This window comes from Pinus tabuliformis, chromosome 8 (assembly GCF_031772625.1).
Source record: "Pinus tabuliformis cultivar Carrire ecotype Pingquan chromosome 8, CPIR1, whole genome shotgun sequence".
NCBI classification, from domain to species: Eukaryota; Viridiplantae; Streptophyta; class Pinopsida; order Pinales; family Pinaceae; genus Pinus; species Pinus tabuliformis.
The window spans coordinates 2081339358-2081366400 of record NC_142294.1 but is presented as its reverse complement, the minus strand read 5'-3'; the positions used below and the strand labels follow the sequence as shown (position 1 = coordinate 2081366400).

Genomic DNA, 27043 nt, shown 5'->3' with positions numbered 1-27043 from the left:
CTTTTTGCTACAGGGACACACCCAGAAATGCTATCGCGCCGCGTCTTTTTGCTCAGAGACGCACTTGATCCTTATTATGCTCTGCGTCCCCACGCAGTGCGCCTGTTACTGTACTGCGTTCCGGACGCACCTGAATCTTGCTCTTCCCTGCGTCCCCACGCAGGTCTCTTCCTTCTGTACTGCGTCCCGGCGCACCTGCCTTTCACTGTACCTGCGTACCTTCGGGTATGAATGATTTCAAGACTTTAAGCGTAACCCAAACAGTCAGATCTACAGATCTGATCATGCGCCAAAGAGATCTCAGTCTTTCAGAAGATTCACCTTTTTAGATCTAGACCAGATCTAGCCTCATAAGATATTCAACCAAAGATATGCTCAAACCAAATGATCTCCTTTGCTTTATATAGGCAAGCTCCTCCTCAAATCATGGAACAATACCACGAGCCGACACCATAATAACACAATACCGTCGGCTAGATACCAAGAGTAAAACACAAGAAACCCCCACGTGAGCTTTTCTCTACCTTGAAATGTGTGCACTAGGTGGACGCACCTCCTGAATGGCTGGCCTGCGACTCTGGACGCGGTCCCTGCAAGGTGTACCTGCGGGTACGCACCTTTTGAACTGATTTCCTGCGTCCTTCTTATTTTTCAATAAATTGAGAGCCTTGTCATGGGAGTTGCCATCAAGTACAACATCTGTAACATATAGCCATACCAGAGAACATAATGCCAACAGAATAGTCCTCTGATTTCTATTTTGCGAGAAAGTGAGGAAGAGCTCGCAAGGTTCTCTCTAAGAAGCACAGTCTGGTTGATTAAGCAACGCATTCCACTAATACCACCACTGTCCATAGCATCACCTATTTCACCTACATCAAATCCATCTTCACCGACCCCACCTAGGCCACCACCGAAGGTTTGGATGGCGAGTGCAGTCAAGTTGCCGGTATTTAGAGGCGTAGGAAATGAGGAACCAGGTCAATTCTGGTTTGTGGTAAAGGCTGTATGGGAAGCCCAAGGCATAACGGATGACAACATCAAGAAGGCTACTTTGGTTAGTGCGCTATAGGACCGCGCATTGATGTGGTATATAAAGTACTCGGGCGATCATCCGAATGAAGGAATAGTGGCGATCTAGGACGCATTGAACAGAGAATTTAGTCGGCCAAAATCAGGGACGTAGTCGGTCAATCAGTTCAAGGAGATCGCGATATTACCAGGTGAAACCCCGTGGGATCTGGATCAGAGATTGAAAATCACAATCCGCGAGGCTAACATGACATTGACGGATGCGTAGCACTGCACGTGGTTTGTGGCATCGTTGACACCACATCTGAGGATGACGTTATCTCAGCGAAAGATCTCAACCCAAGCCGAAGCATTAGAGACAACAATGAGGTTGCATGAAACTCCAATATAGGATCCGGGGTTGGGAGTTCAGTAAATCCATGCGCAACTACAAAACCTATGTTTAGAAATGCAAAGCTTGAAGCAAGAAAGGGCGCCCTGACCAGAGGCACGTACAGAGGTAGGGTGCATTAAATGCAAAAGTCAAGGACATGACAAGGACCACTGCCCCGTCTTCGCGAACTATCTGGCAAGAGGGGGCCCGATGCCATTAAAGCTGGAGGTACAAGCAGGGCCAAGTGTGGCACCCGTGCTCTGGTGTGCGATTTGTCAAGTGGGGGGAAAGCACACAATAGACAACTGCCACCTGTTATAGAAGTATACCCAGACGCTGTAGCAACTATATTACAACTTTTGTAGATCAGTGGGTCACGACAAGTGAACATGTCAATGTTACGATTTAATGATGGAAAGGACCCCGGCCTATTGAGTGTAGATTGAAGTGCGAGGTTTCGACCCAGCCGTCAGGCCACGCAGGGGATTTCAAGGATGCGGATGGGGAAGAGGAATGGGGCTTAAGCGAGGGCGTGGACAACTGATTTTTTATAAATGTGGAGGGCCGGGGCACTACGCTCACGACTGTACTAATCCAACGAGGATATCTTGTCCATATTGTGAGAAGTTTGACCATGAAATGGTAGATTGTTCGACGCTTATTGCCCAGATGTGCGAGAAGGGGGTATTGCAGCCTACTCCGACTCAAAATGTCCAAATGATGAGGTCGAAACCTCGTGAAGAGGACCCCAGCATAAACATGGTACTAAGGAGTGGCGTAACCACCAGAGGAGACGCGAGGAAACAGCCTGGAGAAGATGGGAAGGGTTTTGACACTCTGACAAAGGGACCTGACTTGGAAATCGAATAGGAGAAAGGGACGTCTAAAGAAGCTCAGAAGAGCTTCACGGAAATCTCTACCCCAGGTAATAGGGACCTAGAATTGAGCCAGGAATAGATCCCTCTATGCTTACCACATTTTTAGAGACATGTATGAAGTTGCTGCGTGACAATAAGACGGTTAAAGGACTCCAAGAATTGATTACTAGGTGCATGGGATTAGGGGAACCACGCGTAGTCCAAAAACTAGAGAAACATGCCCTGTGCACCGGGCGGGAGATGCGAATGACGACACAAATCGGTGAATACGAGATGGACCAGATCATTCTGGATCTAGGGTCAGATGCGAATGTGTTGCCTAAGCAAACATGGGAACACATGGGTAGGCCCGCACTACAGTGGTCTCCTATTCAACTACGAATGGCCAATCAACAAAAGATCTTATTGATGGGACGACTACAAGGGGTAACAATGGACATTGAAGGAGTAAGCACGCAGACTGACTTTGAGGTAATAGAAATTGTTGATGACAGTAACCCATACTCTGCATTGCTAAGAATAGATTTGGCCGCTGACATGAATAGGGTCATCAACTTAAAAATACGAAAAATGACATTCGAGAAAAAGTCACTCCATGTCATAGTTCCATTGGACCTAACTAAAGGAGCGCGCTACACCGAGCTGGTGCGTGACTAGGACAATGATGATGAACTAGACTGCATCTACCAGATAACAGAGCAAGACTAGGATTAGGTGAATCCCGCAACAGACGGAAGACTCTCATGGGAGCACAATAGTTCCTGCACATCTGATTCAAATGAGGAAATTGAACGATGGAAGAACCGATTGCATGAAGTCACAACACTCAACTGTAATATGATGATTAGATCATTGCGATGCATGACCACTGAAGTACGACAACGACCAGCGGATAACGACACAACAAATGAGGAGCAGTTTGTCAACCTTGGCACTTCAATCATATAGCAGGAGCGACATAGTGCGATGAAAGAAGCTGTTGGAAACACTGAGAGGGGGGTGTATCAGTATTTCTTACTATTATTTATATATAAATAATTTTAACTATTTTAGTGATTGACAGCAACATATATAGATATGTGTATGTATACACAGAACACAGAAATCAACAGCTGTAATTAATGCTTTTATTAAAAACCAAAATAGTGCAATGAAATAAATACAAGTATAAATCTGATTGTGAATAGGTTCCAAGCTCCAACTTGGACTTCAGTGAGGCTCCAACCTCTAGAGCACCAACTCTGTTTTGCAGTGGTCCTGCACTTAGGAGCACCTACCCCCAATGACTTCTGTCCAGTTCAGTTCTGAGGCTCCAACCTCTTGGGCTCCAACCCAACCTTGGTATAAACAGGTATGCTGCTGCACACTATTCAACTGAGATTGTCTCACTCTCTCTCTACATCCTCTGCTGCTTCTACTACCTCACACTCTGGTTCTTTACCACACCAACCACAACAACAGTTCTCTGTTTTTACTGTTTTATACATTCTCATGCCTTTGTCCATTCGTTTCCGCTTACTCAATGGCTCTTTGGCTTCCTCCTCGCTCGCTTGAGCTTCGGCTTCCTCAACACTCGCTCGACCTTCCGGCTTCCCTCCTCCATTCGCTTTATCTTCCTCATGATTATCTTTGATTGATGGTGTCACGAAAATATAATGTCGTCGCGGAGGTGTTTTAGCAACGCTGAAACTGGTGTATCAGCAAATTTTTGACAAGTGTCGGTGTTTCAACAACAGAGAAATTGGTGTTTCAGAAACTTTTCTCCAGGTGTTTCAATAGTGTTCAACAGCTGCGGCAACCTTCACCAGTGTTCGCCAGCAACTTAAGTGTCGGTGTTTCAGCAACAGAGAAATTGGTGTTTCAGCAACTTTTCTCCAAGTGTTTCAATAGTGTTCAATAGCTGCAGCAGCCTTCACCAGTGTTCACCAGCAACTTCATACAACGCTTAACTACCTCTACTCCTCTTGGCTCCTCTTGGCGCTGTGTGCTCCTCTTCTTTGGCTCTGTCTCCTTCCTTGAATATTTCCATATTGAAAACAATGACAATCTGTGTCCAACAGAAGCGTCTCGAACACCAGTATGGTGTGCACATAGGAAGATGAGGTGGAGTGAGCATGGAGGTAGAAGGCAGTTACGGGTTGGAGGACTTCCGCGGCAACCAGGGCAACCACGATATAGCAGTTCAAGTACCCGTCTACAATGGAGCCCACAATAGTATGAGGTGCAACCATCGACCCAACGACATCTGTGCGTCACAAGGGTTCGCTGGGCTAAGAAAACCATAAACCAAGCAGGGTGTGCACAGAGAACTCTACCTGTGAATAAACGCGCTGAAATCATGGGACCGAGGAGGATTTCCCCAGCAGCTACCCTTGTAGTTCGACCTGAACAAGAAGACTTGGACGAAGGGATCCGGCAGTCGTGGGAAGCCATTCGACATGGCAACGTGAGACTTGGTGAGCGAGAGGAAGCGGGGATCACGCTAAGGAGGAAAAGTGCGAGGCTGGATGAATAAATTGACAAAATCAAATTCGGAGTCACACAAATGGGTTAGGCGAAAGAGCCACTAAGGGAATCGGACCTGGCCGTCCCTCCTACACTACTAGCACAAGCCGTGACCCTACTATTATGGCTGCGACTACACCTTAGGGCACAAGGGAGCATAGACCGTAATACGCTTCCAGACTCAAAGTAGCACAAAAGGTGCCTGCAGTCCGGGCTAGCAGGGAAGAGGAAGGCTCACATGAAGGGTGCGACCACCTGAATATCTGTATGAGGCCCAGTCTCAACACTCCACGTAGTTGAAAGAGGGCGCAAGACTATAAAACAGGTTGTAGGACAGTCGCACAAGTCAGCGATGGTGCACAAGGCTAGACAAACGCATAGAACGCATCCGCATACCAGAGGTTGCGCTGCCACAGAGGAGGGATGGAAGGCAACCGTTGCAGTGATTGTTCATGATAAGGTGTCCCATTTAAGACACCGTGGAGCGGGCGGGGGGCAATTAAGGCATAGGGGTAATCGCTAAGATCGCATTAATGAGCCACGAATAGGGCGAAAGGCTGAATTTGAATTTGAAATCGTATATAACAAGCAAGTGAAGGGGCACACAACAAAGCTTGATCATTCGAAGAATTGGACACCCTGGGTTAAAGCCGCGAGGAGCAAGATGAATGAAAAACAATTAGAAGAAAGCCCGTGGTTTCCGGCAATGCCAAAGGAATTGCAAGAGTCATTCCTCAGGTTGATAACCCCCACCAAGGAGGTTCCATAGAATCCTATGCCACAGGCAGCCGAAATCCCTAAATCACCTAGGACACCATGGACCAAGAAGGACCCCCAGTTACCAGGACCAGTAAGGATGTCGCTGTGAAATCCGCGATTTAGAAAGCTCACAATGGAAGAAAAGGGCAAAGTCGTTACTATTGAAAGCGACGACGAGGAAGAGGGACTTCCGACCTATGTTGAAGAAATCAAACCAGACGAAGAAGGAAAAGAATATATCCAACCAGTAAGATGACCCAAGTATGTTCCTCCAAGCAAAGGAAAGGCTAAGGTCCCTGCAAATCTGGATGACGTTGATAACATACTCATCACCCCATCCCTTCATAAAGTGGTGCCGCTTGAAGGAATGACAACTGGTTGCATCTCAACTACGAAGTTTGAAGACTGGGACCTTGCAGATACCAATAAGTTTCCCCATTTCGCAACCAGCAAACTCTTGAAGCAAAGTATGGAGGGAACTGTTACGACACTCCAGCCAAGGAAGTGGCTGTGAAAGGTGGAGGAGGTTGGGTTACTTTGTCTCCTGTCCATCCCACATTTTCAACGGGCCCCCATCACAATATTGGTCATCCGAAAATTGCTTTGCTTGGTACACGATGGATACTTATGAACTAAAAAAACCATTCCCATCACGACCAAACTTATTCACAGGATCACGTAGCTTCCCTGTGAAGGCAGGGATCCCATGGAAATAGTTGCTATGAGTGGTGATGTGACGATGAAAGAAACCTTGAAAAAGAAATACAATTTGGAGAAGAAGAAACGAAGGTATGCTATTGACAGTATTATGAACAAAGGGGTCCGCGTTGCTACCCAACTGCTGGCAGGAAAAGTGATGTGGAAATGTTGCGCCAACGAGGTCCCAACAATAGTCATTGTGTTAGTAGAGCAGTGCGCAGAAGGGGAACGGTTCAATTGGGCGCAGTTCCTCTGTGACGAATTCTTGACCAACTATCGGGAGGTCCAAGAGGAGGGTAAAACCTTCCACTATGCATGGTTGTTGTTATCCATCATGCCGGTTACAAGTGAACTACCCAAAGACAGCCAGTTCCCTTCCTTGGACTAGCATTGGACAGAAGCTGGCAAATACATGTCGCTCTAGGCGATGAGGGATGCTGCAAGAATCCAGGGCATCAAGATTTTCTAGATACTGATGGACGCAAACGTCTTACAATGGATCACTGAGCAACCTCATATGTCCGAAGAGATATATGCCAGTGTGAAAAACATTGCCTAGTTTAAAGCAAACATGCACTTTGTCTACATCCGGGCATGCAAGGACCCCGACCAGACGTGGACCACACTTCCTTTCATTGCCATTGACGAAGCTATCTATGCGGTATTGGATACCTGGCCACCGGAATGGCGCGGACCAGATGCGGTGGGGCGCGATGAGGCCGCTATCCAAAAACAGAAGGCTGAAGCTAAGCGCGTAGCACAACAAAAGAGGAACGAACAACATGCTGCAGAAGTATGGGCGGCCCGAGAGCCGGCGCAGACTTCACAAGGCAAGGCACCAGCAGGAGGGGCTATGATGACAAAGGATGAAAGCAATCCAAAGGTGCCCACAGAGATGGCCACAGATATAGGGATGGAAGGAACGCCGCCAACCACCACGGGGGCACCCTTAAAATGGTCGCAGCCGACAGAATGGACAAAGCCGCGGAAGAAGCCCGAGGCATCTAAATGGGACGGAGAATTGACCACATTGACCTAGGGTGACCTAGGTGACATAGGGGACACAGTTCACGAAGTCACCCGGGAAGAAACCGGTGAGGCCATGTCAGAGCAATAGATTGTGTTGGGGGTGCTCTGCGCTCAGATACAGGAACATGGGACACAGACCTTGCAACTGGGAACCATAGCTACTTGTGGAGTTATGGGTATGTCAGCCACTGAGAAGCTGCTAAAGGCCCAAATGGATAATACTATCGCGATCCTAGTAGGAGCATTGATAACAAAAAATGCGATGGGCAGAGCTGTGGTGGGTCGACTTACAGGGCTTGGGTTAAATTTGGCTGCCCTCCTGCGCGAAAGCTTATACCAGCTCTAGGACAATGCAATGATGGAGCTTCGCACCAGGGAAGGACACGTGGAATAGGTACTCAGTGAATAGAGAATTAATATAGAACAGTTGAGCCTCCAATGGGACGAAGTGGTAGCACAGAGTCAGCAGTTGGAGCAACTGGTAGGGGAACCATGTTCACGCACCCTTGAGCTAGAGATTGTGGCCGACTTGCTTGTTGGCATACGAATCCACAAGCTGGCTAGTGGGTTCCGCGAAGCAAAGGAGGAGGCTGCGAGGATTCAGTTGGCTCTCAGCTTGCAGATTGTAGAGCTGAAACTACAAGTACAGCCTTCGACACCACCAGAGGTCACTGAGTAGCGCAGAGGCATCATTCAATCTGGGTGGGAAACGATCACATGTGCCATGAAGGAGTGCGCCGACTTGTTGGATTAGTTGCTTATTACGCTCACTTCACTCTAGGAAGATCCAACCTTACAGCGACTGGAAACAGAGGCAAGGGAGCTCCAACAAGCCTATGATAATGTTAGAGGGACTGCGCAGACGGTTGCTATTACGCAGCGCTTGGCCAAGATGAGGGAGGCCCAGGCCCTGAAGATACAAGTTGATGCTGCTCGATAGAAGGAAGCAGTGATTAAAGAATGTCTCCAGCCATGGCTTGATGAGGCATTTGTGGTTTCCACCGCCATCGAGCGCAAGGTGGCACACATGTAGGCAGAATATGCACCTGGCGAAGCAGTTGAAATAGAGACTGATGTGTTGGCGGCCTACGTTGAACAGGTATAGCAGATGGCGGAAGAGTTTGCTGCAATTACAAGCGAAACACAGAAGTTGTTGACCGACCTCCACGTGAAGATTGTTGCACTAGCCGACTGACTCGGGACGAGTCACGATGATTGTGTTGGGGGCTTATTGGGTAGCGAAGGCCCCGTGTAACGGTTTTGGGGCTCAAAGCCCGCAATTTTGGGTAAAGGTATGGTAAAGACTCTGCGAGATGCGCGGAGCGTGAAGTGTAATGAGTCAAGTCAAAGGGTTGTCCGCCCAAAAATAATGTAAAATGAGTCGGCCTGCCCATGGTCCGCGGACCATGGAAATGTATAAATAGAGCAAGGCTCTATGGTTAGAGAGAAGTTTTTTGGTAGGTAATTTTGGATCACAAATGTAATGGGTTTATGAAAAAATAAGTCTTGGAGTGTCTGTAAGTGAGAGTCAAGGGTGTTGGTAGATAGATAGAGGCACTGCAGCTGTGTGCACAGAGGCCTGGTAGAGTCCGCAGCTGTGTGCACTGACCCTTGCAGAGGAGTGCGCAGGGCGGATGTTGTTGTACTGAAGAGAAGATCACTAAAGATAATAATTTATGAATCATTGTGTGTTTGCTTGTGGATCTGTTTATTGCTTATGTTTTGAATTTATGCATTATCTGTTATAATTGCGTGCACATGGTTTTAAGTTTAAATTTTTGCTTAAAGACTGTAATAAAAAGCTAAGATCTGTAATAATTTGATTAATAAGAAAGTGCGTCTGCGCAGATCTACGCGAATGCCCAAAGAGCAGTACAGAGTGGCGCGAGGCCGCATACGGATCGCGACCCCTCCAAACCACATCAAGATGTCCCAAGGGCACGGAAACCTAGTTCCAGCGCCCTCCCCTGCTACTTCGGGTGAGACCTTAGTCCATGCTCCGTGCGTTGTTGTCGAAAGGGCTGGTAGCTACGGGATTTGTTTGGCTAATAACTCTTCTGAACCTGGGTCAGGGCTTGGAAATAAAATTACAGAGAAATTAGATAACCATGTAAGTGTATCATAATATTTGCAAATCTCATCCTCATGAAAGCCCTTTGAAGACTATACCCTCAAATAATAATGTTGTACCATATATAAAAAATAAAAATGTCCCTTGCAAATCTCTTTTTATCTTATTCGTTCATCATCTTTGTTTGTAATTCTTAGTTTGTCATTGGCCTACGTAGCCTAGTTTTTAGGTTTTGGTTTATATATCAACAAGAGGAAATATGTCCTCTTATCTTTTAAAAACGTTGACATTCTAGGTTAGATCTACCTTTCCCAGTGACATATAAGCTTATATCACTAGGTCATAATATGTACTTCATGTTTTCACGAAACATAAAATGTTTTCTCCATAAAGAGAAAACTTAGCAAAAAAATTTATGCCACGTAAACCCATGACAGTTCTAAAAAATGGGTTGATAATGTCCTAAATTCCAAGTCATTAGTGTCATTATGGTCTCTATCCCTAATAATATCTTTCCATTTCTAATTACTGCCAATTTTCCTTCATTTATGACTTCATTCGCTATTTGAACTTAATCTATGTCTTATAGATCTAAGAAACATTTTTGAGAAATCATATTTTGTTTTAAGCATATTGAAAAATTATGTATTTGTATTAATGAAATGACCAATATCTTTCAAAGGTGAGTGTTTATTCCTTGTATAAAGTTCTGCATCCAAAGCATATTTTCCCTAATATGATATTTGTTGAGCTAATTTACGTTCCTAAACTAACACAATTATTTACTATCAATCCGGGTTGTTTATTCTTTGAGGCAAATTCACTATTTGTGAAGATCTAATATAACCAAATCTTGAAAGATAAATGATTAAAAGCTAAAGAGAATATATCTGATAGCTCTAATTCAATCAGCTCAAAAGAGAAAACATTGAAAGGGTTCTTGAACTCAAGAAGTCCACTTCCACCTCAGTTATTACTTAATGAATTAGAGATTGTAACTAAAAACTCAAGATGCATAAATTATACATGAAAGAGGCTCTTAACTTAAGAGACACTTAAAGTTTTCCATCATAACTCATTCATCTGAAGATATAAATCTAAATGGAAACAACTATTTGCATGTAAACAAAAGAGACTAGTTCTGCTTCACCATTTCATAGAGGGAATGCCCAACTTGAACACTTATTTTCCAACTCAATTAGATGATGAATAAACCATTAACAAATGAAATCAATCACTATGAATAACCATAAGGCAATCTGAAATAAGACTTTGAAAAACTAAAGCTACCATCAACCAGATTTGCAATGAGATAAAACTAGTTTAACTTGGAAGTGTACTTAGCTTGGAGTGGGGGCCCTCCACCCTTGCCTTGCACACTTTTGAAGATGATATCAGAAGCTTTATATCAGTCACACATCCATGTATTGAGCAGCAAAAATGAGAGTAGCACAAGTCTTCAAATTAAGTCTTCAAACCAAAAATATTACAGCATAAAAGTATCATAAGTCAATGTCTTGAGCCATCAAAGTGTGGCTCTTAAATAAGGAGTTTCATGAAACCAACTGATCTACATTTACTCTAACAATCTTATCTACTCTAAGCCACCTATCCAAGTCGAATCCACTCCTCTCATCCCAAGAAATATGACTAATATCATGGAATCTCAAAACTGCCCTATTTAGATGGGATTTCTGGATGACTAGTCATGATTGACTAGCTTCAAATAGGCATAATAAAGCTCGTTCTGTTGGAACCAAGCATAGGTGGCTTGGTCTTAGTTCCCAAGCTTTTCATTTATGTATCCCATTTGTGCTGAAGTGGCCTGCATCCATATCAACCATGAAGTGATTACGGGAATTTCTGAAATTGCCAAAATTGCACTTAAAATCAAACTTTTATAAAAACTTTAGAAATTGACAAATTAAAGCTAAATACCTTATTAGACATCAAATATTTATTAAAATGGAATGGATGGAGTGAAAATGAAGGATAAATGGATGGTTAGGTAAGTTTCTCAAAGCAAAATAAGATCAAAACTGAGGCCCAACATCTCTCCCATGCTTATGATCAAGCATGTCCCCATGCTTGCTTGCTTCTCTTGGACCTTCTGCCCTCTGAAGTGGATGCTGTACCTGTTGCTGTTTCCCTGTTCAAACAATCAAATTCTGATTCCTGCTTTACCTTCAACATTGCTGCTTTAACCTTTTGTTTTTCATATTTAGCTTGCCACATATTTTTGTCCTTTAACCATTTGAATGCCTGTTTGGAAAGCAATTCATTTCTCTTTTTCAACCTGCTTATTTCTTCTTGTAACTTTTCATTTGTTTTCATTAGCTTTGCATTGTCCTTTTTCTGTGCCTTATTCTCTGATTTTAATTGCTTTTCCACAATTTTGCTTATTTTTATCTGATCAGTTAAGTCTTGGATTTTGGCCAAATTAATTTCCTTTTCAAAATCCTGGGTGGTTTTCATTAATGATTCTCCTGCATCATTATCATATATGGAATCCCTTTCAAGGGGTTCTTGTGCTATATCCTGTTCTTCTGGTTTTCTAGGAGAATATGCTTCTACTTCTTTTTCAAAATCAATAGAATTTCTATTCCTAGGAATAGACATAACAGATGTTTCAGTCTCATGCATGGCCATATTTCTAGCTCTTGTTCTTGGATATAGGGGAGAATTCATCATGCTTCTGTTTTCCTGCTCTACTTTGTCCTGTATATCAATAAGCTGTTCAGTAAAATGATTTTTATGCATGAATTCTTTCCATTCTAGGCCCTTTGATTTCACCTGGTGTTCCACTAAGATTTTAATTAACCCCTGATGATATCTCTGTGCTGCCCTTGGCCTATGCTCTTGTTTCACTGTTTCAATCATTTTCACAAGACTTTTGTATAGGAAATATGGTAAGTTAATCCTATCATCCCCTTTGATATGCTGTAGTAATCTAACATGATATAAGTGAGCAATGTTGTATCCACGATCACAAGTCAAGAATTTTTGAATAACCAAGACTAGTTCCCCCCATGGTTCATTAAACCACTCCCTGGGTATCCCTTTAGTTCTATCAAATGTCCCTTTTCGGTTCTTCTCGAGGAAGAAAGTCCACGCTTTCTCTTTGAAGTGTAAACCTTTATGATACTTTTCCCCTATCATTGGCAACTCTAAGGCTTTGGATAAGTACTCTTGAGTTACGGGGACAATGATTTCTCCTACTTGAGTTTGGTATTGGCTGAAATTATTGATGATATCTTTAGTTATCTGCTCAGAATGGCCATTAAATTTCTGTAGAAATCCTATCATCCCTGACTGATACAGTTTTTCTACAGTTTCTTTTCCCCAACTTTCTATTTGAAATCTTGGTTCTACCCGGTTTGTCATGATTTCTGTGAACCAATCAATATAATCCTCTGCTGTTACTAACTTCATTTTAACAAAAATTATGACTATCGTTTTTAAATGAAATTGTAGAAGCAACGAGGCTTACCTTCCCCCTCTGACTCAACTTTAATCTGTTTGACTCTGTCTTCTTTAACCTCTGCTGTCTTTCCTCTGCACAAGCACTATTTCAATTCCCTGTTTAAGGCAAACAACCCCTGAATATCTTCTATCAATACACTGTTCTCTGTTTGTTTTTGAAAATTAAATACACATGCAGCAATAACCATGTTTTCTTAGCTCAAAATAACATGCGTTACTGTGTATTTAAACAAAAAAACTTGAAAAATTTTGCTCTCGGCCTCTCACTAGATCCTCAAAAACATTCTCTGCCTATTCACAAAAAAAATGACTGTGTAATGCAACAAATTGCTCTCAGCCTTTCAACAAATTCTCAAGAAAAATGACTGTATAATGTGGCAAATTACTCTCGGCCTCTCAAGAAATATTCCAAAACATTTTCGGCCTAATCCTTTTCATCATTTTTTCACAAAAATATGACTGTGTAATGCACACAGAGTTATAAGCCTAGAGGACTAATCACATGCGCTCGGCCTCATCATATTCACTGCTTATAACAAATGTCAAACAATTTTTTTTTTTTTTAAAACGTAGACTATAAAACTCTCGGCCTCAAGGCACAAAACAATGCAAATTTTGGCATTCAACTAAATTTGACAGTCAACATAGCATGTATGCAGGCAATCCTATGCGTTTCAATCCTCTGTAAATGGCACAAATATATTAAAATCTCGATACATAGGTGCGCAGTGAAGGCATAAATGCATGTCACTTGTTTTGAATATACGCAATCTACAACATTCCTCTGTTTTACATTTGACAATCCACTTCTCTCGGCATATACTAATGCATTTCTCGGTTTGGCAGCCCATAACACATGCAACAATGCTCAACAATCTGACTTAATGCGTTCATAATGCGTCCTCTGTTCTGGTCAAACCACATATTCACATGCATATGACAGAGACTAGAGCGCAGCAAAAATGAAGGTTAAATGCAACAGTGGTTTAACAATCAGCGCTCATATATAAACAACCCTTGGCACTTCGGCATTCAAACTAACTCTCCGCGTTTGATGCATTAGATTCCATATTTAACTCAAAATCCTCTATCGTGTTATGCATGCAATTTGTAAACTTTAAATGCTGGATTGTTGACCGCTATTTCTACACCATAATTTACGCATAAAAATCTGTTTAGTCTATCCATACGTGCTGCAAACTTGGAGTTATCCTGGTTTTAGTGTTACCTGACTGTCACTGGCCGCGTGGGATGCAAACAAGCACTTCAAATCCCTCTGTCTTCGGTTAGTCAAACTGGTGGCAAAGCAACAAAATCTGTGAGTTAATGACGCGAACTCCTACATATCTACAGTCGCCGAGCGAAATAAACTCCAGTCTTACCTTGTTTGCTTCCAACACTCGGCTTTCTCCACTCATTCAACTCAGATTTTGTCTTTAAAATCACCTCAATACACTCCTTTCTCCCTTTTACTATGCTGCGGCCCAAACACAATTTTCTGAGCTATGGCAATGAGGATTTGTTGTTTGAACTGCGCAGGGGAGGTTGGTTTATGACCGTTTCTTCACTGTACCCTGCGTTTCATTCATTGGTGTTGTTATGCGTGGTTACATGGCCATCCTCATTGACTCAGTCGCCCGACTGAGTCATGAGGATGGCCGTATTGTTGTTTCATACGCATATCTTCCGCCGCTCCATCATCCAATAACCATAAACTGTGGTGACACCGTGTCGAACCGTACCTGTGTATTGGCCTGCGTGGTGTTTGTTTTGTTCATTGCTACGACCGGCGTTGATTATGGCCACCATCGTGCGCCTTCATTGCAACGACATTTGCATATGGCATTTCATTACTTGGCCGCAGCACTGCTGTTTGATTATTATCATATGGCTGGTGCAAACAATGTGCCAAATATATACCTTATGCTCCATATGATATGCGCCCAAACTTTTAATCTTTGCACTTTAAATATCATAGGTTTACGTTTATATGCCATAATGTTTGTTTGAATGTGTCTCCGTTATCATACTCTAATGCTTACGGCCTTCTCCTTATATCATTCCTTTGTAACCCATGAACTTCATTATCATAACCCGCGGCCTTTCATCACTATGTTATATGCTTTTGGATATGCGCATTTGGTTATATATATTCCTTATACCTCCATGTTATATGCGCAATACTTTATACCTTAATACATTTGATATATGCGCATACTATATTCTCTTTGCAACATATATACCTTATACCATTAGCTTATGCGCATTTGAAAAATAACTTTAGCGCTCATATAACTTATGATATATATGTTCAATGCCTTTATAATTTATAACTTTAGCGAATACCTTTTTATAACATAGCTTTATAATTTTAAAATGACCATTGGGGTCATGTTTAAAATTATAATCATTCTAATGCTCTGAGTTTATGTGCAGGTGAAAAGAGTTGTCCTAGCTTGATCTTTTTGCGTTTAAGGAAAATACCTAGGGTTATAAAAAGATGTATAGGAAATGTATGTGAATGAAATGGAATATGAATAGGGAATGTGGGGTATATATTGGGAATGAATATTAATGAATATTTGCAGATACTTACTTCAATTAGATCAAAACTAAAAGTTTCTAAAAAAAAATTTGAATTTCAAGCACAAAATGGCTATGAATATACTCCCTTGAATGTTGTTTGTACAGGTGGAATGTTGAATGTTGTTTGTACAGGTGGAATGCTGAATGCTATTTGTACAGGTGGAATGGAATCCAAAATGTTGTGGATAGATGAAAAGTAGACTTTTATTACTGCTCCTTGTTCACTATGCTCCATTTCTTGAATTGTTCAGGTCCCTTTGAATAATGTTTTCCTTTCAGGTCCCTCTGCAATTCTTCTGGTATATTGTGTTGGTTCTGATCTGGTTCTGCTGCGACTAAGTTTGCTTCAGGTCCCTCTGCAATACTTTTTCATCTCAGGTCCCTCTGCAATGCTTCCGGAATGATTTGATCTGCTGCAACTAATGTTTGCTTCAGGTCCCTTCTGTAATGATGTTTCAACTCAGGTCCCTTCAGGTTCTGGTGCAACAAATTTGCTTCAGGTCCAAAGTGGACAACACAATCCCTTAGCTGTGGCAGCTAAAAGCTTGCTACAAGACTCCCCCCTGCTGAAAGTTTGACTTGTCCTCAAGTCAATTGTGGAAAGGTCCTGCATTGAAATTATGTGAGAATAGTAAAACAAGAATATTGAATTCATAGAGTCCAGGTTTCCCTGGTTTTCCCCTATGAATTCGTGTTTGCTTGGTGCCAGTTGCCTGGTTTTCACCAGCAAACAAATTATTTTTTTTATGTTTTGTTTTTTTTTCATATATCTTTTTTTTTTTTTTTTTTTTTTTTTTTATGTTGTTTTTTTTTTATATTTATATATTTTTTTATTTTTTCATAGTTTTTTTATTCTTTTTTCGAACTGGAAGATGGCAGAGCCATAATTTCCAGTCCTGATTCTTCTACCAGTTGTTTCATGAATGTCCCTTTACTAATAGGCTGATGATAAACTTTCAGCCTATGACCATTTACAACAAATGAGGTGGGGTCCTGGTCAATGGTTTTTATCTTCACTGCTCCGTTATCAAAGATTTCCTCTATTTCATATGGCCCTAGCCAGTGTGTTGTAAATTTTGCTTTGAAATCCTTGAATTTGGAGTCAAATAATAAGGCCCAGTCTCCCTTCTGAAATGTCTTGGTTTTAATGTATCTATCATGCCATTTCATTCTCTGTTGCTGTACTAATGTTGTCTGTTCAATTGCTTGTTGATGATGTTCATCCAATTGGTTAAGTTCCATGATTCTCTGTTGTTGTGCTTCAGTCAGGTCCATGCCCAATTCTGCTGCGAGTCTGTAGGTTTGTATCTGAAATTCAATAGGAAATAAGGCTTCTTTCCCGTAGACCAACTGGTATGGACTAAAACCAGTTGTGTTTTTCCATGTGATTCTGTAAGCCCATAATGCATCCTTTAACTTCTCAGACCAATCTTTCCTATTCAGCTGCACCGTCTTAGTCATGATATTTTCTAAGACCTTGTTTGTGGATTCTACCTGACCATTTGCTTGAGGGTGATATGGAGTAGACTTCCTGTGCTTTATCTTATATTTCTCTGTCAGATCCTGCACTAACTTTGAGGTAAACTGCGTTCCTTGATCTGTCACTATTTGTCTTGGTACTCCATATCTTACAAAAATTTCTTCAAAGAGGAAGGTAACCACTGTGTCCTCTGTCGCTCTTCTCACTGCTTTGGCTTCCACCCATTTGGTTACATAGTCCGTGCACACTAGGATGTACCTTTTTCCATTTGATGGTGGATTAATGGGTCCAACAAAATCAAGTGCCCACTGCTCAAATGGCTCAATGAGGACCTGCGGTTTGAGCGGAATTTCATCTGACATGATGGGTCTCCCTATTCTTTGGCAACTGTCACAATGCTTGACATATGCCTTAGAATCCTTGAAGACAGATGGCCAGTAATAGCCCAGTTGCAGCACTTTATATGCTGTTCGTTTGTCTGCAAAATGACCACCACATGGTTCGTCATGACATGCCCTGAGAATATCTAGTATTTCATCTTCATGCACACACTTTCTAATCATTAGATCTGAACCAGTATAAAACAAATCACCATTCACCCAGCTATACCTAGAACTTTCTCTAACAATTTTCTTTCTTTGCTTGCTAGTGAATTGAGTTGGAAATTTTCCAGATGACAAATAATTAGCAATATCTGCAAACCAAGGTGTTTTAACTGTTATGGCAAATAGATGTTCATCAGGGAAGTTGTCTATCACAGGATTTGGGTCTTCTGGTGATTGGATGTGGGACAGAAAGTCAGCCACCTGGTTTTCTTTACCTGGCCGGTCTTGGATTGTAATGTTGAATTCTTGCAATAACAGGAGCCATCTTGTAATTCGTCCATTAGTGATGGGTTTGTTCATCAAGTATTTTATTGCTGAGTGATCTGTGTGAATAAAAACTTGATATCCTGTGATGTAATGCCTGAATTTGTTTACTGCATGTATGACGGCTAACATTTCCTTTTCAGTGACTGTATAGTTTGTTTCTGCAGGTGTCAAATTCTTACTAATACAATATATTGCATAGTTGAACAAATTTTCTTTCTGTCCCAAAGAGGCACCTATTGCTGTATCTGATGCGTCAGTGAAAATATGAAATGGCAAAGACCAATTTGGTCCTCAAAGTATGGGTGCTAGTGACAGCTTATCTTTTAAAATTTGAAAAGCATTCTGACAGCTATTCGTCCATTGGAATTCAACATCTTTTGCTAATAATTTAAACAGGGGTTGAGCTATTTTGCTAAAGTTTTCTATGAATCGTCTGTAATAGCCCGCATAGCCCAAGAAATTTCTAACCTCCTTTTGAGTTGTAGGTGGCATTAAGTTAACTAGGACTTGAATTTTGGCTGGATCCACCTTAATTCCGGAGCCGGAAATATGGTGTCCCAGAACTATACCCTCTGTTAACATCATATAGCATTTTTCATTACTTAATGACAGATTTGTTTCGATACATCTCTTCAAGGCTTTCTCAAGATTGTTAAGACAATCATCGTATGTATTTCCATACACTGTGAAGTCATCCATATAAACTTCGACATATTCATGGACTAGATCAGCAAATATCGCAAGCACTGCTCTTTGAAAAGTTGCAGGTGCATTGCATAAACCAAATGGCAAAACATTATATGCATAGGTTCCCCATGGGCATGTAAATGTAGTTTTGTCTTGGTCTTCTGTTGCTATTCTGATCTGGTTGTACCCACTAAACCCATCCAAGAAAGAGAAGTATTTCTTTCCAGCCAAAGAATCTAGCACCTGGTCAATGAATGGTAAAGGAAAATGATCTTTTAAGGTAGCTTTGTTTAATTCTCGATAATCTATACATACCCTCCATTTTCCATTTTTCTTTGGTACAACAACTAGTGGTGAAACCCATTGACTATCTGAAATAGGATAGATGAATCCAACATTTAACAGTTTTTGCAGTTCTTCTTTCACTATTTCTTTCATCATAGGATTCATTCTTCTTTGAGGTTGTCTAACAGGTTTAAGTTTATCATCTGTATAGATGTGGTGGATACATGTGGTAGGATGGATTCCTTGCATGTCAGTATAATCCCAGGAAAATGCTTTTGAATATTTCTGTAGTAATGCAATTACCTCTTGTTCTTGTTTTGATTGAAGCTGGTTTCCAATATTTAAATGTTTTCCAGGATGTACCTCAATTGTTTTGATTGTTGGGTTGGTAATTGTGTTTACAGGAAAGATGTCTACGAAAGAATTTTGCAAAGTTCGAATAGTACATGTTTCCTGAAAACATTGATTCAAAAGTTCATTTGCAGCTTCATATTGAACTTTCCTAAGCTGCTCTGAAATACTTGGTTCTGAGATAAAAAGGTCCATCAGATCTTCATTCTCCTCCTCTTCTCTAAAATCAAAGAATTGATTGATACTTAAAACTGCTTTTGTTTGTTGCTTTTCCTAGGTTTCAAGTATTGATTCTAAAGAAGTGGTTTGTGCAGGTGAATAAAGAGTGACATGCTTCCTCTCATCTCCATGTGAAATTATCATACTTCCAGATCTGCATCCTATGAAGGCATCTGCAGTGGCTAACCATGGTCTGCCTAATATCAGAGGATGTCCTCCCAAGTTTGTCTTTGGTTGCAAGATCAAGAAGTCAACAGGATATTCCCATGAATCCAAGGAAACTATGATATCTTCTAACATTCCTTCTGGAACAACCTTAGATCTATCTGCTAATTCCAAGACTGTTGAGGTTGATCTAATGTTGTTTAATTGCAAAGTTTTCATTGTTTCCATTGTCATTACGTTTATAGCTGCTCCCAAGTCTATTAATGTGTTAGGTACAGAAAAATTATTTATTGATATGGTAACCATTGGGATACCAGGATCAATATATTTTTCTATTACAGTTTGAGTAGACATGAGACTTGCTAATTTACCAATGACTTGGATTGTTGCAGGATCCTTTTTCTTTTTTTCTTTCCTAATGCACAATTCCTTTATTGTTTTTGCATATATCGATATTTCTTTAATGGCTTTTAATAAAAGAATCTTAACATATGCATTTTTTAACTCATCTAAGATATCAAATTCAGGAAGGGTTATTTGATTTTGAATTTGTTGTTCTACCAACCTTTCAGGATAAGGTGGTGTTTGTGTAATATTTGCTCCTTTTTGATTTTGTACCTTAGTTTGTGCTGTTTCAGATGATTCTCCTTGTTCAACTGGTTCTTCTATAATTGGAGGAGAATCATCCTTAAGTACTTTTCCAGACCTTAATTGGACATCATCAAGAGGAAGAATTGAATATGCAGGATAATATGCTGCTTCCTCTACTGTATATGCAGATTTGTCCGCTTTGTTATTTGGATTTGCCACCAGTTGGGATGGTAATTGCGTTGGTCTGGGTTGATTTGAAGGTAACTGTAACTGTTGTGGTTGTGCTAGCAATGGTGGTGGATTCTGCTGCTGGAATGGATATGCAGAATTTTGTTGCGGAAATGGCATGGATGGAGGATATGGTGGGTATGAAAATGGCTGTTGGTACTGTTGCTGGTAATGTTGTTGATATTGTTGAGACTGTTGAGCTTGTTGGTTTCCATAACCATATCCCCTCCAACCTTGTGCAGGTCGTTGTAGTATAGTGGTGAGTATTCCCGCCTATCACGCGGGTGACCCAGGTTCGTGTAACTAATTTTTTTGTGTATTTTGGATTTTATCTCTCTATTGACTATGCCGATATTTGCCTCCCCGGCAACGGCGCCAAAATGTTGAGCTAATTTATGTTCCTAAACTAACACAATTATTTACTATCAATCCGGGTTGTTTATTCTTTGAGGCAAATTCACTATTTGTGAAGATCTAATATAACCAAATCTTGAAAGATAAATGATTAAAAGCTAAAGAGAATATATCTGATAGCTTTAATTCAATCAGTTCAAAAGAGAAAACATTGAAAGGGTTCTTGAACTCAAGAAGTCCACTTCCACCTCAGTTATTACTTAATGAATTATAGATTGTAACTAAAAACTCAAGATGCATAAATTATACATGAAAGAGGCTCTTAACTTAAGGGACACTTAAAGTTTTCCATCATAACTCATTCATCTCAAGATATAAATCTAAATGGAAACAACTATTTGCATGTAAACAAAAGAGACTAGTTCTGTTTCACCATTTCATAGAGGGAATGCCCAACTTGAACACTTATTTTCCAACTCAATTAGATGATGAATAAACCATTAAAAAATGAAATCAATCACTATGAATAACCATAAGGCAATCTGAAATAGGACTTTGAAAAACTAAAGCTACCATCAACCAGATTTGCAATGAAATAAAACTAGTTTAACTTGGAAGTGTACTTAGCTTGGAGTGGCGGCCCTCCACCCTTGCCTTGCACACTTTTGAAGATGATATAAGAAGCTTTATATAAGTCACACATCCATGTATTGAGCAGCAAAAATGAGAGTAGCACAGGTCTTCAAATTAAGTCTTCAAACCAAAAATATTACAGCATAAAAGTATCATAAGTCAATGTCTTGAGCCATCAAAGTGTGGCTCTTAAATAAGGAGTTTCATGAAACCAACTGATCTACATTTACTCTAACAATCTTATCTACTCTAAGCCACCTATCCAAGTCGAATCCACTCCTCTCATCCCAAGAAATATGACTAATATCATGGAATCTCAAAACTGCCCTATTTAGATGGGATTTCTGGATGACTAGTCATGATTGACTAGCTCCAAATAGGCATAATAAAGCTCGTTCTGTTGGAACCAAGCATAGGTGGCTTGGTCCTAGTTCCCAAGCTTTTCATTCATGTATCCCATTCGTGCTGAAATGGCCTCCATCCATATCAACCATGAAGTGATTACGGGAATTTCTGAAATTGCCAAAATTGCACTTAAAATCAAACTTTTATAAAAACTTCAGAAATTGACAAATTAAAGCTAAATACCTGATTAGACATCAAATATTCATTAAAATGGAATGGATGGAGTGAAAATGAAGGATAAATGGATGGTTAGGTAAGTTTCTCAAAGCAAAATAAGATCAAAATTGAGGCCCAACAATATTTGTTACCCAAAGGCAATACATTGTATCCTATGCAAATTGAGTAAAAAGTATACTTCCCATGTTTTTTTATTGTACGATGACATGTACTTGTTATTTTTTTAAAATTATAAATTGAACAAAATTTGAAATATGTATACTTTAAAAAGATAACATAAGAACACATAATAAAATACACAATTATAAATCAATGAAAATGAAGGGGCATTTTACCTCAACACAATAACTTAAATCGACTCAACTAGCATATGATCCAAAAGATGTATTGGATATTTAGGTATTTACACTATTTCATGTTGTCTGTAGAGAAACTTCTATGACGTGGAAGAGAATGAGGAAGGAGATTTTTATGGTATGAAAAAGAAAGAAAAGGAAGTTGTCTAGACTAACTGCATAAATTTAGTTATGGATAAACTACAAATAGCTTGCCTAAGCAAAAGTGAGGATCGATTGGACTCAATCCAACAACTAGTTTATCAACTTGTCTTTGAAAATGTCCAAATGAGAGAATAGGTAGAGTAGTCATAATAGAAGAATAAGAAACAAAATACATATGAGCTATCCTTTATACTTGAGTAGGAAATTGTCACATTTAAAGAGGAAAAGAATAAACTACGAGAACTAATGGATAGGCTAGATACTCTTAATATTCTCCTCAATTACTAGTTGACGAATTTGACAACCACCTGGAATGGATTTCATATTCAAAAGGTACTTAATAAGGACTTGTTGGAGAAGAAGAATTGCACATTTGATCCTTGGGAAGTATCATCCATTGTACTTGGTTTTAGTTTAATTCCCTTATATATTGGGTACTTATTGGTTTGGTCAATGACTATTCTATGTCTTGTTTTGATAAGCTAAGTGTGAAATGCCTTCCAGGTTTATAATAAACAATCCTTAAATGTGGATATATGTAATTTTCTACTCATCCCCTCAGTTTTTCTCATCAATTTCCCTGTTTAAATAGGTTATAATTCTTGCATTCTTACATTCAATATAGCTACTAGCCCCATAGGTGCACCCATAATTGTAGCGATCACACACACCTCATATTACTTACACACAACTAAGCATGGGAGCTGAGACAAAATTTAAATGGTCCTCTCATACCAAATTTTGTGAGGTCTAGTTGGGACCTCATACTAGAGAGAGTCACAAACTATTGTTGGGAAATTTTTCGCTATCAACATGTATATGAATTATGGAATTGGGGTCCATAATAAAGTCGAGACCAAAAATTGTGGTCATTTAAGGCCTCAAGATGGATCCTAAAGCTTTTCTGTGCAAATTTTCAAGGTGAGAGAAGTAGTAAAAATGACACATAAAGTTGATTCCTCCAAATATTCCACTCTAAAATATGGCTTAAAAATATTATATTAATCCAACCACAATTATTTATACTTTACAGACCTTCCTCTTGGATCGTATCTAGCAACATATGAACAAATTTATTTACATATAACATCTAAGTAAAAGGCCTACTCACATTTCTTAGAAGAGCATAATATGCCATCATCAAAATCCTCCACCTCCTCAAGTTAAAAAATAATATTAGGGGAAGGAAAAGTTACTTTGAATCCTAACACACTAATAGGATTGGCATTAAGGGACAAGCTCAGGAATACTTGATTTCATAAAAGAGAAACCATTCCACATTACTCTTTGGGTTCACTCGGTGTTGAGATGAGCTTGGAGGAGTTGGAGAATGTATTCCCTCTCTAGAACTCGTGATCTTAGACCTCCTAGATCTTGTAAAATCGCGGCACAACTATTGGGACTCGGTAAATGGAAGGAAAAAATTACCAAATTGGGAGACACTTCTGTCTGACTTGGTGCAGGAAGAAATTCAATCGAACACTAGAGATGGAGTAACATCCAAATACAAGGAGGAAGAGAATTTTCCGTTAGTTGGAAAGGGAAATAAGGCCCAAAGAAAAATAGAGACTAGCTAGAACAATGGCAAGAAGAAGGACATGAGGAAGATAAAATGTTTTCATTGCCATGAATTTGGGCACTATGCAACAAAGTGTTCGTACAAGAAGTCTAACAATAACCCTTCAAGAGGAGCAATAGGTGAAGCATTTCCCTCACAATTCGAATTAGACTTCACCCTAATTGCATATATGGTCAACGCTTTAATGGGGAGTGTGGGGTATCTATATTTAGGTGCCTCGTTCCATATGACATGATGTAAATAATTATTTAGTATCCTAGAGGAGCAGGATCTCGAGATGCACATAGAACTTAGGGATGATGGGTGGTATAATACCAAAGGAATTGGTACCATAACCTTTAAGAGGGAGTCAAGATCCCATCCTCATCTGAAAGATGTCATGTATGTACTTGGGATGAAGAAGAACTTGATCTCTATAGTTGTATTGGAGGGCCATGGCTATGATGTTGTTTTTAGTAAGGGGAGATCCTTTCTAAGACATGTAATTACCGGTCTAGTGAAACAACTTGGAGTTTTTGTGAAGAACCTATACAAACTTGAGGTGGAATATTGTGCTGCACTAAGTAGCATGGTAGGAGAAGTGCATAGTTGGGATTCCGGAGAACTATGGCATGAAGACATGGGACACTTACACCATGGGGCCTTAAAAATCATGCAACATATTACCATCGGTCTGCCGAGATGCACCCTTGACCAACATGATGTCTGCAAGGGATGCACATTGGGGAAATATGTCAAATCCACCTTCCAGGGATGAGATAATAGAGTTGGAGTAATCTTGAAGTGAGTCCATTATAATGTATGTGGACCATTTTCTACAACCTCCACAACACACCACAAGTATTATGTTATTTTTGTTGATGAATTTTCAAGAAAATGTTAGATCTTCTTCATGCAAAAAAAGGATGAAGTTTTCTCAAAATTTACTAAATTCAAAGCATTGGTTTAAAAGGATACTGGTCAAAAATTGAAATCCTTGAGAAGTGATAATGCAGGAGAATATGTATCTAGCACCTTTAAGGGTTTTTGTGCCAAAGAGGGTATTAAAAGAGAACTAATAACACCCCGTAACCGACAACAAAATGGGGTGGTTGAAAGGAAGAAATTAAGAATAGTGGGGCAAGAAAGATCCATGTTTTATGATTAGGGGTTTCCATTACACCTATGGGCATAAGCATGCAACAACATAGTTTATTTTTACAATCAGAGTCGTCGTTGAATACTTGTCATGATCACACCCTAAGATTTCTATGGGAGGAAGCCAGCTATATCTCATTTCAAAAAATTTAGAGCTACTGTGTATTGTCATGTCTCCAAGGATAGTAGGATGAAATTGAGCCTACAACTGAGATGGGAGTATTTCTAGGATACATAGAGACACAACGTAACTAAAGGGTGTATTTTTCATCACCTGGGATGACAGTAATAGGGAGAGATGTCAAATTTTATGAGGAGAAGTCTATGAGATGCTCTCTAGAGTGAGAGTTGAGTATCCCACCATAGGAGGAGATTATAGTTCCTAAGAAGGAGCCTCATATAGAGCTTTAGGAGGTTTTGGAGAAACCATATGTAGAGGAGTAGAAAAGAGGCCAAGTGGAGGCACCCATTCAACCAAAATATTTCGTAGATGGGAGCAATAGAACCAAAGAAGCTGACAGATTGGTACAGGATGCATGGGAGCATGTGGTACCTCCTTCATCTTAACATGGGAAGAGGAGGTCACCAGACAGGTACATTGGGTATATGTCTCTCATTACAGAGCTCATTGAGTTAGAGTCTTCTTCATTTGAGGAAGCAATTTCTCAACGAGTGCGGGTTGATGCCATGGTGGAGGAGTATCACTCCATCATGAATAAAAATGTATGGGAGGGGGTATCAAGGCCAGAGAACAAGTCAATATTTGGTTCCAAATGGATCTACAAAGTGAATTGTGCCTTTGTTAGGAGCATTGAGAAGTACAAGCCTAGATTTGTAGCCAAAGGCTTCTCTCACGTAGAGGGAGTGGACTATGAGGAAACATTTTCACCAATGGAAATATATTCCTCAATCATAACCATTCTAGAATTAGCTACATAGATGGGGTGGAAGATCCACTAGATGGATGTGAAGAAAACCTTTCTCGTTGGTGTTGTTGAGGAATAAATTTACTTATAGAAGCCAAAGGGATTTGAGACATATGATTGGGAGACGTGTGTAGACTCAAAAGAGCCTTGTATGGTATCAAACACGCAACCTGAGCATGTTACACTCCAATTTATACATATCTGAGTTGATTGGGATTCACCAAAATGAAGCAGATGACAACCTCTATCACATTGTGGTATATGGAAAGTGGCTTATCTTGGTATTGTATGTTGATGACTTGATACTTAGAGGGTATGAGTTGTTGAACCGATCTTGCAAGGAAGACCTTGCAAGAGAATTTGAGATGAAGGACATGGGATTGATACATTACTTCCGTAGGCTAGAAGTATGGTAGGGTGATGATGAGATGTTTGTGAGTCAGGGAAGTATGCCTCCGAATACTTTAGAGATTTTACATGGAGAACTGCAAGTCGATGGACACACCTCTAGCTACAAACTGGAGGAAGGAGAGTGCTTCTTCAGGAGAGGCAGTAAATGCTACCATCTATAGACATCTTGTGTGATCCTTGATGTATCTGGTGAACACAAGGCCCAACATACATTATGCAACTGATCAGTTGATTCAAGCCGTGGTGAAGCCTACCAAGCTTTATTGGAAGGAAACAAAGCATGTGTTTAGGTACTTGAGAGGAAAAACCGAGTATGGGGTATGGTACATGAGGACAAAGAGAGTGAAGATCCAAGGCTTCACTGGTACAAATCAGAAAGGAGTCCATCAGAAAAGAAAAGTACTTCGGGTTCTATCTTTAGTGTTGGGTCTGTAGCTATTTCCTGGGATAGTGGGAAACATAGGTATGTGGCACTCAACTCAGCAGAGGATGAATACATGACTAAAAGTCAAGAAGCATGTGAGGCCATATTGTTGAGGAAGATACTTGTGGGTATTTTCAGTCAGCAGATGGATTTGACAATGATTTATTGTGATAGTCAGAGTTGTATCAAAGTCTCTGAAATCCA

The 27043-nt window shown here is 40.3% G+C and overlaps 1 protein-coding gene across 1 annotated transcript in view; it reads left to right on the top strand.

Annotated features, from left to right (window-relative positions):
• LOC149244837 (uncharacterized) overlaps positions 1-27043 on the top strand; it is a 126796-nt gene that overhangs the window by 64963 nt on the left and 34790 nt on the right. The window lies entirely within an intron of this gene.